Source organism: Stegodyphus dumicola, chromosome 11, assembly GCF_044657685.1.
Source record: "Stegodyphus dumicola isolate Sdum_Otavi_A_Nest chromosome 11, ASM4465768v1".
Taxonomy (NCBI): domain Eukaryota; kingdom Metazoa; phylum Arthropoda; class Arachnida; order Araneae; family Eresidae; genus Stegodyphus; species Stegodyphus dumicola.
This window is the reverse complement of record NC_140778.1, coordinates 34,735,702-34,755,843: the sequence shown is the minus strand read 5'-3', so window position 1 is coordinate 34,755,843 and position 20,142 is coordinate 34,735,702.

Below are 20,142 nucleotides of genomic sequence, written 5' to 3'. Positions count from 1 at the left end.
TTAACCTGATAATTTTTCTAGAGAAACGTTTGGGGGGGGGAGGGTTCAATAATTCATTCTTGAAATAATCCTCTCGTTTTCGTACTTGATTTAAAAGGATTCGGAGAAAAAGTTTCCAAATATAATTGTTTTAAATGTAATTTGTATCAAATTGTTTTGAAAAATTAAACCTGTAGATCAAGGATTCCATACATTTTCTTATATCTAAACCTTTAAAAGATAATGGTTCTCTTATATCGATCTCCTTATATTTTCCCCTAATACATAGCATACAATACAATCGAAAAGGAGTTAGTGATGCAGGATTGAGCTTGTAGTCATCTTGTCAAGTGCAAATCGTACACTTATATACTGATGTCGTAATTACCATTTGAGCATAACTTCTGGTAACAAGTTTCAACGATCGGCATGGCTGAAAGAATATGTGTAAGATTTTGTTGATTCCTTAGTTTTGCACACATTCATTAGTTTTGCGTTACACATTCGAAATACAGAACTCTTTTAACAATCGGAAATGTTCATGGTTCTGTAATGTCAAATTTGAAAGAAAAAAAAACAATTGGATATATTATGAAGATTAACTTGTAATGCGGTCATCAGGTAACTTTCCTGTTTAATTGAATGTTATGTGGCGTAAATACGAAAATCTTGGTATTTAATAAATAAAAATAACGCAGAGCGTTAATAATAAAAAGACAAAAAATATTTCTAAAGTCATTTTAGTAAGAAAATTGAGTATTGAGATGATAAACTGGTAAAAGACTGAAAACAAATATAAAAATATATGTAAAAGCACTGCATCCGAAATTTTAATTTTTTTAAAACTAAATAAAACAATTTTTAATTTTGCTGTTGAAGTGTAAGTGTGAAGAAAATGATGCTTAATAATGAATCTAAGAATGCAAAACAAATGCGTTAGCAATAGTGAGTGGAGCAGCAGACTAAATAGACTGCGAGCTCAGCGAGATCCTAAAAAAGCTTAGCAAACCCTTTTGGATGACCATTAGAATCTGAAACATTTCACAATTTTGTATAAATATTAACAAAAAATATTTTTCATGTTTTAATATTTCTCTGCTTAGATTAGCTCACGTTTAAAAAAAATCAGAAATAAGCGTGAGTTTTAAAATTAAATCAAGTCTTAATTTTGTTTAGTAGCAGCTGCATGAGTTAATAACGCAGAACTTCAGCTATATTTATCATTAACTACAGCTTTTTGAGGTAAAAATAGAATTGTAGATTACAAGTATTTTTATGCTCTCAGTATAAGAATATTTCATGCAATTATGATAAAAAATGATGCAATCTTAATCTAATACTGGAGAATCCATAGAATCCTACAGGAAAATTATGTTATCGATTAGTTCGATATACAGTTAATGAAAGTAATGAGCACACTTCATTCCTCGAAAGTTCATAAGGATGCAATGTTAGAAATTCGAGTGTTTTTACTTTTTTTAAAATTGGAATCGTTCCAAAACTAACCTAAGAAGCAGTAAGCTTTTTAATAGAGAACATTTTTAATATAAGTGCTGCAGTTTCAGGGTACCTGGATCTTTAACTTGGCTTTAGGGGCGATAGATCACATTTTAAATCTTTCTGCAGGCAATTAAATTTTCCATCTTTTAAGTTAAAAAATGGATTTTGAAAATACTCCCGTTTCATACACCTGCAAATTAAAATTGTTCGGAAAAAATGTTAAATTACACTGCAAGTTAAATATACTTGTTGGGAAATTATCTTCAAACAGAGATATATTTCTAATTTTGTAATTTAATTATTAAAATTCGAAATTACCTTTCCACTATACAGCCGTATATTTAAAACCTAAGTCTCAAGATTAGAAGGATGATTTTAAATTTTAGTTTTAAGCAGAGAGTTTTAAGCAAAGCGTTTAGTACTACCAGAGGGTATAAAAATCCGTTCAGTGGTTGCTTTCCATTATTCGAAGTTCAGAGTTTGAGCGTGGAGGTGCAGTTTTCCCTCGCTCCCTACTTTTAACTTCGCTAATTTTCGTGTCCTTTGTGTTACATGTTTGATCAGATACCCTGGCTCAGTAAAAGTAAGCGGCCAGTGTAACTCTGATTAAAATTCCGGTTATAACCACGTGCAGTGCTGATAAGGACCACGTGTTTCTGAGACTCCTTAACGTTTATTTTTCTTCTTTCTAGGTATTTCTTTCTCCTGATGAGGAGGGACCTATAGCTGGCCTCGAAATCGATTGAGTGTTTCAATATACTTACGCTAAATACAAGGTTGTTTTTACGATTTTGATTGTCACATTAGCGTGTTGTTCTTCTAGTCTAGTTTAAAGAGGATCTTAAAAACTGCGTGCTTCCTGGATTGTTCTACAACAGCCAATCCTGGATTGTTCTACATCAAAATAAGTTAAAGTTCTAGAATATATCAATAAGATCAGTCAACGATTAATGAAGGTTTGGTCAAGATAAATGGAAAAAAGGGACTGCTTTCGAATTTACATGTGTATTTTAAATGTTGCGCTTCTCGTTTCCCATTACTTTTATTTTCGGTTTCTAAGCATTATTTGACTAGTAAGTCAAAAAGAAATTTGGTAAGATAATCATTCCTATGCAACATTTAGAGCAAAAGCAATTTGAAGTAGCACGTGCAATTTATATCACCTTACATACACGTGACTTAAATTTTACCAGATAAAAGAAAAAAAAAGGGGGGGGCTAGATATAAAAGAAATACTTAAGAAAAGTGTAGAACATACGCTGAATTAAGTACCACTTTCGAAATGAAAGCACAGTGACTTTCAACCACATTTTCCGAAGGTGAATTCTGCGTTAACAGAAAATATTCTATGGAAAATACATTTAGCTCACAAACAGATAAAACCGCCCACCAGCGGCCGAGCGGTAAAAGCGCTGAACTGTGGTAGTTTGGTCCGGGGTTCAAGTACCGGTGAACGGGCTGGCTGCATGAGCGTTTTCGTTGTTTTGCCCAATGTGTAACGTGGATACGAGCCAGTTTCCTTTAGGAAGACCTCCATGGGGCATCCCTCCCTTTCCGTGTAGTGCCTAAGGGCGGAGCACGTAATAAGTTTAAAAAAAAAACAGATAAAACCGCTAAGTTGTTAAATTCAAAAGGAAATATCAGTGTATAAATCTTAACGCACGAAAACAAGACTGTTTTTTAAACAACCTGAATAAATGTCTGCTGTCTGTCTCTGGAAGTTTCCAAGAAAACCGAAGTTAAGGCAGATATAAAACCAATTTGATTTTCGTTAATTAATTCATTCATCGCTAAACAAAAATGACCTATTTTTTTACCCACAATATTGTTACGAATTTTGTATTTAGATAGCTAATTTTAATAGAATTATAATTAAAATGGTTGTATTTCCCAGTGACAAATTTTAAGAGAAACCTACAGTGGATGGACAAAAATATGGAAACACTTTGTGAAATGCATGTTTGAAAAGAAAGATTGATTTTAATGAAATATGTAGGTGGCGCTGGCGTTTTTGACTACTGACGCCACCTATACAACTTCGTAAGTGTGCTAAACAGTTCAGTTGTTGTCGGAGTACTGTTATGTGAGGTTGTCATTGCATTATGTTAGAGTTAACAGACTTCGAACATGGGCAAATAGTTGGAGCACGAATGGTAGGTGCTTCCGTAAGCAAGGTAGCCGAGGGGTTTAGTGTTTCAAGAGGTACTGTATCGAAGATTTATTCCGCATATTTGAAAAGCGGGAAAACATCATCTGCTAAATCACAGCGCGGACGAAAGTGTGTCCTGAGTGATCGTGACAGACGATCATTAAGGGCAATTGTGACGAAAAATAAGAAGACCACAGCTGCAAAAGTTACTGCTGAAATGAATGTTGTGTTACCGAACCCTGTGAGTACCAAAACAATTAGAAGGGAGCTTCATAAACAGGGAATTGCTGGCCGTGCTGCAATTGAGAAGCCACTCATCAGTGATGCTAATGCCCTTAACAGGAAAAGGTGGTGTTTAAGTCATAAAGCCTGGACTATAGAGCAGTGGAAGCGAGTAATATGGTCTGACGAGTCTTCTTTCACATGGTTTCCCACTTCTGGCCGAGTTTACGTCTGGAGAACGCCATCTCAAGCCTATAAGACAGACTGCTTGTTGCCAAGAGTGAAACATGGCGGGGGTTCTGTTATGGTTTGGGCAGCCATATCGTGGTTCTCTGCTAGCCCCATGATAACTGTGTCAGGGCACATGACTGCCAAAACTTATGTGAACATTTTGGCCGATCAAGTTCATCCCATGGTACAAACTTTGTTTCCCGATGGTGATGGTGTCTTCCAAGACGACAAAGCCCCTGTTCACACAGCTCACATTGTCCAGGACTGGTTTTCTGAGCACGAGGATGAGTTGTCCCATCTCCCCTGGCCACCACAGTCACCAGACCAGAATATTATCGAACCTTTGTGGTCTACATTAGAACGGAAAGTGCGTTCTCGTTATCCACCGCCAACATCGTTATCTGAACTTGCCACCGTTTTGCAGGAAAAATGGTATAATATTCCCTTAGCAAACATACAGGAACTGTATTTATCAATTCCGAGAAGATTGCAAGCTGTTTTGGATGCCAACGGGTTTCCTACACCATATTAAGCAAAGAAACATGTTTTTTTAAAGGTGTTTCCATATTTTTGTTCAACCCCTGTATGTCGGATAAGTGACAATACAGGAGCACGTGCATTTAAACATTGAGTAAAAGTTTATCTCGTTAATTTATATTAAAATTGAATAAGCTTAAATGCCCACTATCGTAATTCCATATAACTGTCAGGTGTAACCGTAATTACAGATACCCGTCATGTAAGACTCATAATATGGACATAATCAAAATAGATCTTGGAGCATCCAACCAGGTTCTATATTTGAATTCGCTGCTTCAGCATTTATTCACTGCAGAGAAATTAGCTTTCTATTGTAATAAACAATTCCTAGCTTCTCAACTTTATAGTATCAAAACAGGTAGTAACTTAGAAATAGCCCCGCGATGTACTGTGATAAGTCTACTATGTTAGACTGATAGACTATGTTAGACTGACTATTATGTTAGACTATCCCATGATCATGGGCGAAATCAGCAGATTTCCCTTTTACAATCGTTGGGATAAAAAGTGGATTAGTATTATCAGATCGTTGAAGATTCATCTTCTTCTTTATACCGTAGACGAAAATTGAGTAACTATAGAAGATGTTACCCTTTCTATAACTAGCTGGAATACAGCGGCGTGCCATTACACTCCGCTGACATTTATCGGTATTTTAGCTAGTTAGAGAACTAGTAGAAGCTAGTTCTTAATAGAAAAAAATTTGTATTAAGAACCTATCTTCAATTTTTGGAAAACTAAATTTGCCCTCTCTTTATTTTGAAAGAGGCTAAAATGTCGAATTATTGCTCAACTACCTTGATTTCCAATACGCGCCTCCTTGCCGCGAGTGATCCAGTTCAGTTCATATCGTTATTGCCGAACTACTGCTGAAGACTCGCGATGTATCCGGCTCCTGACACATATGCCCGAAAGGCGCCTGACATGGAAGAGTCCGAACTGACGAAGGAGAGGTCTAAGATGGTAAGATAAGGCGGTGACTACTTATCACAAGGCTGGAAAACCAAATCCAAGCTAAAGCTGCAGACCAGGAGAGGCAAGTGTAGGTGTGAAGCGCGTCATGATTGTTTGTAAGATAAGCAGATAGAACAAAATAAAATACGAAAACTAAATACAAAATACACAGTACAATTAAATACACAAAACAAAAAAAAATAATAAAAAGTATATGTACACTACATACAAGTTACATCCACTACGTAGATAAGTTAGAATCGCAAATGTGGGCTGCAAATGGCCTCTTAATTTCGATCTTCTGTGAGTATGAGGTAGTCGAAAACTATTCATCGTTGGGCAGGTTAAAACCTTATTAAAGGAAATTTTATTAACTTTGTGGAGGAAAGTGTTGACTCTTTCGAGTTTAAGGTCTCCGTGAAACGTTTCATTTGAAACATGGAAGTGGACGTTCGTAATAAGTCTAAGAAACTTATTTTGTATCATTTCAAGCTTATTTAAATCTTTGTTAGAAATTGCCACCCACTCAGGATAGGCATAAGTAAATATCGGATGGACTATGGCCGTATAAAGGTGTCTTTTAAGGAGGAAATCAAGTTTGGAGAATTTTCCTAGTATAGGCATGAGATTTTTCATTACTGCAATAGAATTTCTCCTGACATTTTTAATGTGCTTCGTCTAGGTGAATTTGTGATTCAAGATAACTCCAAGATATTTAGCTTTTTTCACGATTGGAATTTCCTTGTTGACGAGAGAGTGAGCTTGACATTTATCCGTGCTCTAAGGCCTCTTTTGCTGATAATAAGAAAGTTCGACTTTGAAGCATTTATGGCGATCCTCCATTTCGTGCAGTGCTCAATGTGCGAAATCACATACTGTAGTCTGTTGACGGCTATTATTGGGCTCAGTGACTTCACAGCAACAGCCGTATCGTCGGCGTAACAACCAATATAGGTACTGATACCTGTCAATGGGGTTGGAAAATCTGCAACATAAAAGAGATAGGGTATAGGCCCAAGAATTGGGCCTTGGGCTACTCTCGCATTCAATCTTTTTTGACGTGAGGTGTCTTGACCAATATTCACAAAACACTTTACTTTTAATAAAAAAACAAATCAGTGGGGTCATTTTTCTGCTGACTGTTTTGCAAATGAGTTTAAACATAATCCCCTCATGCAAGAAGTGGTCGAATGCCTTCGCCACGTCTAGCATGAGTAAGGAATCTTTCTCATTGTTGTGAATTACAGATCCAGTAAATTATGTCAATCGAACTAATACTAATTTCTTAGTAGGCGACAGACCCTTCATCAAACCAAATCGCTCAGGTAGCAGCCTATCAAGATATGGCTCCATTCTTTTGAGAATTAATTTCTCATAAATTTTCCCTAGTCCATGGAGTAAACTCATAGGCCAATACCCTTCGGGCTTTTTTGACAAAAGTTCTACCCTGAGGAATAGTTACAAAAATATTATTATACCGAAAATTCTTTATGGTATTGGCGCATGGGGTTATCGAGCAGGGGGGGGTGGTCAAGCCAAGGTAGAAATTAAACTCAATGCAGAGCGCCTGGACACTTGCAATTACAAGATGATTTAGAACAGTCGCAACAGAAGTTGCGTGCCTAATGGCTGGTGTACCGCCTCTCTCCCTACAATTTAAATTTACTTATGACACATTTTGTCTGATATATGATATAAAACAGAAAATAGTGTATGAAGATAAAGCAATTAGTAGCGAGGCTTTTTTAGAACATGATCTGAGTTCAAGTCATCCATGAAAATATTACGGTATAACCTACGATAAAGAATATACAGATAGATCAGGGTTTTCGGAGAGCGTCGGCTTCGATGTATTTTTCCACTGTATTGAAATGAATTTTAAAACGTTTACTCTAAAAACAAGAAATTCAGTATATCAAGCAGAATTGTTGGAAATTAAAAAGGCTTTATCCTGGATCAAGAAATTATCCGTGGGGTATTACATTAATTTATTCTGATGCCTTATCTGAGCTTATGGCGATCTCACGCCCTTTTCAAAAGAATAATATTGTTAATAAAATTAAGCATATAGTTAGTAGAAGTTAAGCATTGCAAGAAATTAACTTAGATCCTTTACAGTTTTAGGTAGCGGATATTCGGATAGAGCTTTTATCTCTTCTGATAATGGGGATATACTATCCGAAGAAACTAGAAAACCTAGGAATCTGATTTCGTTTTGTCCCAAAACGCATTTAGATAAATTAACGTTGAGTTGGCAATTCTTCAATCGTTCAAACACCTTTTTTAAATAGGCTTTGTGTGTGTTTTCATTTTGTGATGCTATAAATGCATCATCGGGGTAAGCATAACAGCAATCTAAACCTCGTAAAACTTTATCAGTAAATTTTTGAAATGTTTAAGCTGCAATTTTTACCCCAAATGTCATGTTTTTGTACTCGTATAACCCAATGGGAGTAATTACCGTTGTCTTTTCTATATCAGATTGCTGAATTGTAATTCGATGATAAGCCTTGATCAGATCTAGTTTGTTGATTTTTTCCCCTTTGTTTAACATTGAGAAAAATTATGCATATGTGGTAAGGGGTAACGATCAGGCAAGGTAATGGAATTCAGTCTCCTGAAAAAACCAAAAATTCTCCAACCACCATTTTGTTTTTTTGCCAAAATTTATAGGACTAGAGTAAGGACTTTTCGAAGGCCGAATGATTCCTTGTTCCATTAAGAGTTTGAATTTTTTTTAAAGCTTAGAATTTTTCAGATGTTCATTCTCTAACTTTTGAATAGACATGAAGGTCTTTAGTTTCGATACAGTGTTGTATATTATGAATAATTGAGCTTGCAGTTATTGTGGGATTAAATAATTCCTGAATTTTGTTTAAAATTTTGCTCTAAGGAGCAGTGTCACAAATGAGACTTAGTCCCAAAGAAGGTTCTGGAGCCCTTTATCCTTCAGAAGTCTAATTGGTGAAGTTATCGATCAAACGTCGATTTTTAATATCCACCAAAATTCCAAATTTATTTAAAACATGTGCCCCAATGATAGGTTGGGATGCATCCGCAGTAACGAAATGCCAGGGAAATCGTCTTCTTAAACCAAACTCGAGTTCGAGTCTATTTGTGCCATAACTATCTACTTCGGAACATTAGTAGCATATAAAGTCAAATCTTGAATCGTCTTACATTTTGTAAATTTTTAGGAATGCAACTAACTGCAGCTTCGCTATCAATTAAGAATCGAAAACCGGTACTTTATCCAAAATGAATAAGAGGTTGTGTGCTTGACTATCAACCGTCGCCGCTAATACGGAGGCGTCTGAAAGTTTTCCTGGCATTTGCACGGGGAAATGCATTTTTTAGCTCTTTAAGCAAAACGGCTATGATACCAGCACACATCGTGAGTTTAGGATTTAACATAGTGACTTTGACCCCTTTATTTGCTCGAATTTTTCTTTCTGCTTTCACTACGTTGCCGAAATTTACTACGGGATCTGCGCTCTACTGTTGCTTTCAATGCCCTGATTACATCTTTTAAGGTTTGAAGAGTGCATCCTTTAAGGTTAAAGTCAATCACAACTTACAACGGCTGTTTCAGGTGGGTAACCAGATATCTCATTAAATTTGTCAGCTATTTTAGCCAAACCACCTAATGTATCACTGTATACTGGTAGTGTGTTTTGAATTGAAATTGGGATTCTTCGATGCGAAAGGAGTTTTAATACTTCCTCGCTTACGTTACAGGCTGATAAATTGCGCATTTCAAATAAAAGTTGTGACGCTCTTTTATCTCCCAACTCTAATTCCTGTAAAAATATACGCATTTTAGAGGTATTTTATTGAGAAAACTGCTCTAACGTTCTTGTTTTCAGTTGATTGTACATGTTAGTTGTCAGAGGATTACGCACAATATCAGATACATATGCTCAGAACGTTTGCATCCAATCCAGTTATAACTGAGTGAAATCTTGTTAAATCTAATGTGATACTAGAAATTTAAAATTTGATTCTAATTGCACGAACCATAATTCTGGGTTATTTTCCCAAAATGAAGGTGCAAGGAGAGTTCAATAGTTTGAGGTTCGCTGTTATGCGGCATTTAATTTAAAAAAAAAAAAAAAAATATTTACTGAACTGGAATTAAATATAAAACAACGCACAAAAGTGGGTTACAAAAGTGGACCAGTTAAAAGTTGTAAGATAAATTATTTATGTTAATTTTTAAGAATTGGCGATCATCAAAGTTGTTAACTGGTTTCTATTTTGCCGTTGGTTAATTCTAACATGATGTAATCAAATATCCGGGTCAGCCAATTTGAGAGGTAGAGATAAGTATTCAAATTATGACTCAATTAGTATTTAAATAATTATTTATCTACCAGTTAAATATATCTAAGTACAGGAAAAAAGCTTATCATGATGATACAAACTCAAAAGTAAAAAATATAATAATTGTTGATCCGAGCTTATGAGCTTATTGTCACTATGGCAACTCGTTACTACGCGATGACTATAATTGCGCCACAAATGCAAGATAGTAAGTATAACGGAGAATTTGAAACTTGGTGGACGGATAAATATGCCATGATGAGTAAAAGCGATAAAGCGGTGTGTGTTTTATGTTCTGGAACAGTGGTATGTAGGACATCGTGTGTAAACGGCATTTTGAGACAAATTACAAATCCGTTTGGCAAAAAAAAGCGAACCAGAGCAAAAGGAATAAATTGCAAGTGCAATACAAGACGGTACAAATAAACAGTCGATATCTATGATTAAATATGTTGGCTAAAATTGTCATACGAGCTCAGCAGGTTACTCGGCTATAAATGTATTTGCTCGGCATAGTAAATCTTTTCATGAGGAAGAGTTTTTGAAGGAATCCTGGTTAGCATGCGCGTCCTCACGTTTTGATGATTTTGATAACAAAGGTAATATAATTCAGCGCATCAATAATACTCCTTTATCTAGAAATGCAATAAAAGAAAGAGTATTAAAACTGGCCGGAAATCTAACAGATCAACAAAAAAATGACGTTAACTCAACTCCTTTCATATCGCTTTGTCTTGACGAAAATACTGATATCACTGAATCTGCACGTTTAGCGGTTTTTGCTCGATATTGCGTCATTTTATTGATTGATAAATGTTGTCAATTGATAAACATCAATTGATAAATATTGCTCTATAAACGTCATTAAGGTACAATAATTTGCAATAATGTCATTGCTAACAACTGCTGAGAAAGAAAGTAGTTTGAACAAAATTGCTTCAGTAACATGGTGCTCCAAGTATGGTAGGAAAAAATGGTTTCATTAGTTCATTTCAAACAATCGTTAGACATTCGTCATTCACTAATCAGTCTTATGTGCTAGGAATCGTAGAACACTTCTTAATAATGTGATTGAGTTAGTCACAAAAATTATCAACCTCAATATCGTCGCAGGATTTACATAAGCAAGAAGTTTGATGCTTTGTTGGGTGAAGTCAACTCGGTGTATAATGGCTTACTGATGTGTAATAAATGTTCGCTGGTTGAGCCGTGAAAACGTACTTCAAAGATTTGTTGACTGCTTGAAAAAAATCAGACTGTTCCTGCAAAATGAGGGAAACATTTGTCAATACCCACAGCTGTTAGATGTTAAGTGGCTTTCAAAATTAATGTTTTTTACAGACATATGCCATTGTTTTAATGAATTGAACACAAAGCTTGAAGACACACTAAAACAATCAGGGTCATGATGGATCTCATTCGCGCTTTTGATGCTAAATTGCATGTTTTCAGGAACGCTATTATTATAAAAAACTACAAATATTTCCCAAACTTGGGAAATATATCAAAGATTTAGATGTACATGAGAAACCAGACGAAGAAACAGTTATTGAATAATTTATTCTTCAATCAAGGAACATTCAGCGAGATTTTCTCAGTTCAAAGAATTATCGGAAACGCTCAAATTTATTTTGTACACTGATATGATTTCATTCGATAAACTGAACTTGCCCCAATTCGATTGGATGAAAATTTAATAATTTGAAAGCTAGATGATTGATTTCCAGTCTAAATTAATATGGATTAAAAAATTTATTGAAACAAGGAAAAAGCTGGAACTGATTGAAACAGAAAGATTAACAAGCACTATAAGTACAAATGACATTAACGAAATTTTGGCAGCATGGAATTCGATTCCAGATACATTTAACTGTTTGAAGAAGCTGACTCATGCTATTTTAACCATAATTTCATCTACTTATGTCTGCGAGTCATTTTCAGAGATGAGTAACATGAAACACTCGCTTAGAAACCGTTGGCAAATGATTCCAGTTCAGCATGCATTCTGCTAAAAGCCACATTTAACAATCCTAACGTAAATTATTTGTCATTTAATCTGCAACAACAGAAGTCATACAAATGTTACTTTAATTTGAATTACACCATATAACTGTATTTGTAAACAAAGAGTTTTGAGTAGTCAGTATCTAGTTTTATTATTTTCCCAATAATCACTAAGTCAAAATTATTTGATGGCACGTCTATGGCCTCATTAAACATTTCTTTAGAAAAAGAGGCCCATTGATCCAGAAAGGTTCGCCCCACCTACTCTAGAATATCTCTCTGTTAATCTTTAGCAATCATTTAAAGAACATGAAGGGAGCTTAAAAGTTCTGCGCACAGCAACAAATGGCAAATTTGTACTTCAAGCTTTGCATCAAGTATTGCACTTTCGGTTAGGTAGACTATTTCTGACACAGGATTTTCGGTAACAGGCATTGATTCGGAAATGAATGCATCTTAAAACAAAATGATGCAATCATATATTTACCACGGACAAAATTATCCAGTTCTTGTCTACCAGTTTCATGGTGCATTTTAAACTGATATAAAACTTTTAAGTACATTAAGTACATTAAGAAGATAACTGCATATTAAAACTAATGATCCGATGCTATGTTATTATGAAAACATTATTATGTATATTTTGTCTACCAAATTCATTTTACACAAATCTCTATATATTAGGCATTAACTTTTTTCACAATATTACTGTAATATTTATATAAAGTAAAAAATTATATTTTTATTTGTTTACTTATTTTTGGTAACGTCTTGTAATCAAGACCATGAACTTCTCTTTAATTTTCCTTAGAATTAGTGAAGATATATAAACCTAAATTTTTCCATAGAATGTATTTTTCAAACGTTGAAGAACAAAATGTGGACCCTTCTGAACACAATACCCTCGAGCGACATTTTGTATCATATCATTTGCCAAATTAAATAGGAAAAGTAAAATGCCGGTAATGTTAGCAGACAGTTTCCTGTCCTCTGGGATCGGCCTTCAATCTAAAAATTGACTTTTACGCTGTGCTTTGTAGTAAAAAATATATCAATTATAGTAATGAAATATCGTAATCTTTAACACAAATGAGTTGAATTTTCATTACTTTTTAACGTTTACCGTCTTTTGTTCCAAAATTTTATTGTTGTTCTATGTAGAAAGATTTTTTTTTTACGGAATCTCGGCAGTTGAAAGAAATCAGTCGAGCGATGAGAGGTGTGGTTGAGTTGATTTCAGCGATCCCACTCCTTGTTCAGTTCTTTCCGCTTTTCCCCCATCATTGCACGTCACTCTTGATCCATGCCTTTTCCGAACGCTTTCATGAAGGTCATTGTTAGTGAACAGTGAATCATTATAAGAACTGATTCACTTCAGTGAGCAAACAGTTCCGATCGGAAAGGAGCAGTTATGCCCATCTCTAAATATATACAGATGCTTGATGTATAAGTTTTTTATCTTATATTATATTATTATTTTATATGTTTATAGTTTGTTTATCTTTTTCATCTCTATTATGGTTTTGTAATACTTGGGTATTTTCTGAGGATACTATTTTATCTTTCAACATAAGTAACATCCGTAAAATACGTAGGTTTTAAAATTGAATTGAGTTTCAGATTTGTTTACGAGTAAAGAAATTCCATCAATTATTGCAGGTAGAGTTTGTAAGGATCTTAAGTTTTACTAACGTTTATTTTATTTTAAATCTTTACTATCACTTCTTATTTTGTACTTCCGGCCAGAATTAAAAGCGTTAACTTATTTATGCAAAATTTGTCTGGCGAACGCCAAGTACTTAAGTTGTGGCTTTTTGCCAAGCGAAAGAGAGGAAGGAGTTAGTCGAAGCAGGACGCTTACCTTAGAAGTTTTACTCAGTTGCTGGTTGCCTTCCAGGCCAGAGGTTTAATCCTCTTGATAATTTTTAAACGTAATGTAGTGTTAACAGTTATCTGTACTACATACGGCTTCCTGTTAATATAAGGCCAATCTTCCACGTTTATTATTTCAAAGTTAAGTTAGCGTTTAGTTATATTTTATATTCTTACGTTTAGACCACAAGTAGTGGGTCTTTGTATTCCGAAGTACGGAAATTATTGTAAAGAGAGAAAAATAAAGGGTTTTGTATACCCTTCTTGTGTATCCTGTCTACTTCCCACAGTTATTGAACATAGCTTTAGTAAGCTCCCTGTTCCGAGTCAGGTCCTTGCATGTTCCCAAAGAAAGTAAGACGGAACATTGAACCTGATAAGTTTAGCTAGTTATTTGATATGAAAAATAAATTAACTGAACGGATGTTCTTACATTTTGTGCTTTTTATGCTTATAAAATATTTTGAGTAAATTCTCTCTTTTCATTTCAACGGAGAAACCGTCTTATATAATTCGGGCTTATTCTTCAAGAAAAACTTGGTCACAGACTGCTAGATGATTTCTGTAATCAAGTTAACCTTTAAGAGACGGGGCAGTTTGGAAAGGTTTCACTTAAAAAGACGGGAAACCAAAATGCATTTCCACCCCCATTTTAGCTGCCATTGTGAAGAGAAACTACTACATTTTTTCAATATTTCCTGTAGGTCGCTTTTGTTAATTTTCAGATAAGAGACTAGGGAATAATATAAAGAATTTGTTGAATTTTTTCTCTTTTCTGCTGTTTCTTTTCCCTAAACTAGGGAAACATATTATGGTGAGATTTCGTAGCTAAATAATTGTCGTATGTTGGAATATTAACTTTTGACATTGCGTCATAATGAAAATACCCCTTAGCAGCAAATGCACGCCTATAATCAGTTCGTAGTTTACTCCGTTTTTATTTGTTTCCAAACTAAATTTAGTTTAGAATTACATGTACTAATTAACATTTTTAATTTATACTCGAAAATGATGTTTAACTGTTTGTTTCTCGTATAAATCGGCAGTACGCTTTCATTTGTTTCCAAGGATTGTGTAACAGCTTATGTTTATATATCAAACAAATCCCGTTGTATTTTTCTTATATTAGTTTCCTTTACCTTTTTTCATTAGTATTCTTATTCAGTTTAATTTATTGATTTTCTCCCCCCCCCATTGTATCGTAAGTTATTCATCTTTCAACTATATTATTGTTCGTTGTTCTTCCTTGCAGTTTTGTGATAAAAGTTTTATTTATCCTTTAGCGTTTTTTTAATTATTTTCCTTTACTTTAAAAACAGATTTTATTGACTATATTTTCATTGCATTGCACTTCATTGCATTTTGCATGTTTCAAAAAGCAATATTAAATACAAAAATTACTATAAAAAAATATAAAGAAAAATACATTTTTAATGACACTGAAAAGTTGGCGAAATTAATACTAATGTAAAATTGCTAAGATTTCACTGCTGAGGGAAACGAAAGGGAATTTGCGAAACCCCACAGTTGGGAGTCGCAAAGGTCATCTCGCATAAGTGGAAAGGGAGGTTATTCGGACAATGACTATCTCCGCACCCTGAAGGAGGGGGGGAGGCAAATTCGCTGGCCGATATTTCGGCCACATTCGTCTTTTTGAGACACTGCAGCTCTGGCCGATTCTTAGGCCACCTGTCTTTTAAAGGTTAATATTCTGTTTTCAATCTGTACGAGTGAAATTTAGTTCATGTGTTCCAACTATCTATATTTGTGCTTTTAATTGACATATAATAGCACGTAAATCACCAACTTCGTATTGTCTCCTGTGTTTGGCGAATAAGGCCCCAGAATTCGTTTACCATCAATTTCATATTAGATATAAAGTACAGTGGACATCTAGGTGGGCCTCTTGATTGAAGGAAAGGCTAAAAACGGAAACATTGTATATTTCTTTTAAGGCATGTCAACGCAATCAGCTTTGAATGCTGTTTGTTGTAATATTCAATATGATGTGCAATTACCTTTTCGAGAGTTTCCTTAAACATTTCAGCTAAAATTCATTCACTGGTAATAAACATGTGTCTACAAAAATGAAAAAAATTAGATTTTTTTCTCTACATTTCTTAGAGGTTGTTCTAATGAATCAGCAACTGAAAAAAAATAGCACGCTGAAGAAGTGAAGTAAATTATATTGTGCCCAGTTCATGACTAATGAATAAGAAAATGTTTGGAGACCGTTTTAGAAAAATGTAAACCATAACGCATCTAAATCTCAATTATTCCTCAAATTTTTGTGTCCGAAAGTTTAACTGTGTTAATGTAACCTAATTAATGGCTATTAAATCTTTATTTAAACGAAATTACATAACTTGCTTGTTGATCCTGTCTAAACACTTCTTTTAATAGCAGATCTCAGGATGCTGATGTATAGATAAGCTTGCGATTACTCCATTTACTGACTTAATTCCGAATATTTCATTTACAGAATATCAGATACTCGTCAGAATATTCTATTCAGAATATTCCATAAATATTTAAAGTAATCTAATAAGAAAACACAGTAGTTAATCTCGTGCAAAGGTAAAAGTTATTGCAGGATTATCCCTCTTGTTTATTATATTACAATTGTTTATTATATTACAATTCCGAGATTCTTATTTGTTTACGAGGGAAGGAAGAGTGGGAAGAGGTTTTAAAATTCTACATTTTTTCTGGTTTTTTGAGGTAGTTAAACTTTTAGCTGAGTCCTGGATATTCGGAATTTTAATCTTAAATTTTGAAATATTCAGCATCCATGTGCATGTTAATTATACTTGTAATTGCTTTCACATTTGTTCTAGATAAACGCCTGAATTTTCATATGTGTATCTATCTAATAAGTTATCTATTTATCTACCTATATCTGTCCACTTATATGTATATATTATTATTATTAGTTGTAGCAGTATTAATATTATTATATTATTTTTAATATTATTATTATATCACTGTTTATATTATTTTTAATAGTACTGCTAGTATTAATATTATTTTATTATTTTTAATATTATTATTTTTATATCATTGTTCATATTATTATTGTTATTATTATATATTTTATTTTAGTATTTATATTTATTGGAACGAAAAGCGTGGCCGGAAGAACATATTTCAACGAATTTTAATGTTTTAAATTATTACAACTCAACGATGAGTCAATTTTAAGTAATAAAAATAATTACATGCTTCAAAATATAAATAATTATTCCTTATTTTGGTTTAAAATATTTATAAAAAATTTCAATGTATTCTATCATTTTAATTTACATTTTTCTTGGCCCTGAAATTTGACAGTAGGTTAAGTTTTATTTTTTAAATCCATTTAAAATTTTTAAGGATATTCATTTTTTTCCTTCCTCTAATTTTAAATTATGATATATATATATATATATACATAAATTGCAAGATATGGATTTTAATTACTAATATTGAACGAAACAGAAGCATGCTTACACGGGTTCGTGATGCAAAACCGGGCAAATTTATTCTTTGAGTTTTAAGCCAAGATACGGATTTTCACTTTGGTTGAAAACCCTAGAACCGAATTTTTCAATACAAGCTTTGATTCGCGAAGAAGTAATGATTTTAAAATGTAAAATAAGCCAATCTAATAGATGATATTAAGCATTGGTAAATTGCTGAAAACCAGTTTTTTCGTTCCCTTTTGTAGTATAAATAGTGAAGTACAATTCTGATAAACATTTCAAGTTCAGGCGACTTTTCCATTTTTCTTAAATGAAGCTGCGTTGCTCCTTTTAGGCAAAGCGGTGGTTTTGAAAGTATTAGATGATTGTTTCCTTTGTAGCTAGGTTTGTTTTAGGATGGTAGTGGCTGCTAAATGTTTAAGCGATACGTTTTGGAAATTTTAATTTTTAATGTCAGTGAGGACGATTCAATTAATTTGATATTATAACAAAATTCAAAAATCCTAATCTAGACATTTTTTTTTCAAAACGTGAATTAATTTGCATACAAAACTGAGTTACGATTCATTCAGGAATTTATTTACAGCTAAATGCTAAATGCAATGATTCATCAAACAGCCCTATTAAATACCAGTAAATAATATTATTGTTCATTTTTTCCTAAATATAAATTCGGATTTCTGACAGATCTTTCTATGTTTACTGTGCTGTCAAATTTCGACGTTTTGATTAACAACTGTCAGTTGTTATTGAAATGATGATTGATAATGCCAAGAATCTTCAGCATCGTTCAACTTCTCTAGACTAGCTTGAAAATAAAGTTAGAAGCAGTGCATAAATTATCACTCAAAGTTTACCTCTCAGCATCAGTTTCAGTATCAAGTATTCGCAGACCTTTATCCAATGGGCGTAGTGTCGCATATGCTAAATAAGAATAACTCCTCTCACCAAAAACATCTCATTTGATGAAGACTCAGCTTTATTTTCTAAATAAATTAAAAGTTCAGTAACAAGATTTAAATAACTGTGCCAAAAATGTAAAAAATGAGTTAAACCACGTAGTTCAGTTTGCTTAATAGTGAAAAATTAATATTGATAATTTAACAATGTTTACAAAATGAGTTAAAAATAAGCACAACTAAAAAGTACAGAACCAATGGAAAGAAAGCTTTTATATTTTTCCAATCTCAATATAAATAAACGAATGTCCGAAGTATTACAAATTTACTACATCAAGTGCTAATATTGATCTATAATAATATATGAATTTCTTCAGGTTTTGGACAGTTAATTATTTTTTACTTACAATATATAATGACGAGCAATACATTAAAAGATTTATTCGAGTATTTAAGTAAGTAATTACGAATTAAAAATCTACGTTTCGGGCATAATATGTGTTTTAAAGGCTTATGATGTGAACAGGTGCATAATTAAAACATGTATTTTATTTGGAGCACACAAGACGGTTTAATATTTGAAATAGAAGCTTTAGCTCTTGTTTACTATAGAAAAGTAATTAGTATTATATTGCAGTGCCAAACAATTGTATATGCTTAACATTATACGATCAAAACTGGTGTTAATTCAGATTATACGCGAAACGAGATTTGAAGATTGGTATTCGTCTTTACACTCTGCGGATGAATATTGAGTAAGTGCAAAAGGCCTTTCTATGTAACTTTTTTAATATTTTATATCATATGAACTTAAAAAAAACTGTAAGTAGATTATCATTGTTTTAAGAAATGGTGACGTTGGGATATTCTATACTTTGTATAGACAGACAAGAAAAATATTGCAAGATTCCCTCAATGATCAATATTCAATTTTAATATTTTGTTTTCAATCTTTGCGAGTGAGACTTAGTTCATGTGTTCCAACTATCTATAGTTTTGCTTTCAATTGACATATAATAGCACGTAAATCACACCCTTCGTATTGTCTCCTGTGTTTGGCGAATAAGGCCCCAGAAATCCATTACTACCAACTTCATATTAGATATAAAGTAAAGAGGACATCTGGGTGGGAATCCTGTTGAACGAAAGGCTAAAAACGCAAACATTGCATGTTTTCTTGAGGCATCTTAAGTTAATTGGATTTGAGCGCTATATGTTGTAATATTCAATATAATGTGCAATTACCTTTCCGCTATTTATCTTATAAATCTGAACTTAAATTCATTCACTAGTAATAAACATGCGTCTACAAAATTGAAGAAAAAATATTAGCTTTTTTTTTTTTTTTTAATTTCTTAGAGTCTGTACTTATGAATCAGCAATTGAAAAATAGCACGCTAAAGAAATGAAGTAATTATATGATGCACACTTCATGACTTATGTACTAGAAAATGTTTGGAAAACGTTTAATAAAAATCTGATGTGTACACCACATGACTTCTTTGTACGGAATATTAAATTATACGCATTTGTTTTGCATTTCATTTAAACTTATTGGAATGAATTAAATCTACTGCGCCGACAGCGCATAAACCACAATAGAATAAATGCATTCTTTAAAATTCACTCTAGTATTTGTTTACCATAGCGACACTCTGGCGCTAGATTCACTTAAAAATTATCACTGTAACTAAATTTGTATTACTGCCAGTTTGCGCGCAGTGCTTCAGCACAAATTTTAAATTTTCGGAAAATACTGTTAGTTTTTTCTTTCTAAAACAAATTTTTTTACACTATTAAGTAAAATAAATAAAGAAAGATAATCATCTATGTATAAAGATGACACACTGAAAATTTCATATATGTATGACAAAAACAATTTGACTTATTAAAACTCGAAAATCAGCTAAAATTCTCACTTTTTGTGTTGCGCAAAAGTGATGACTCCACTTCAGTATTATATTCGTTCATATATTATAACTCATAAGGCACAAAATTTATATCATTT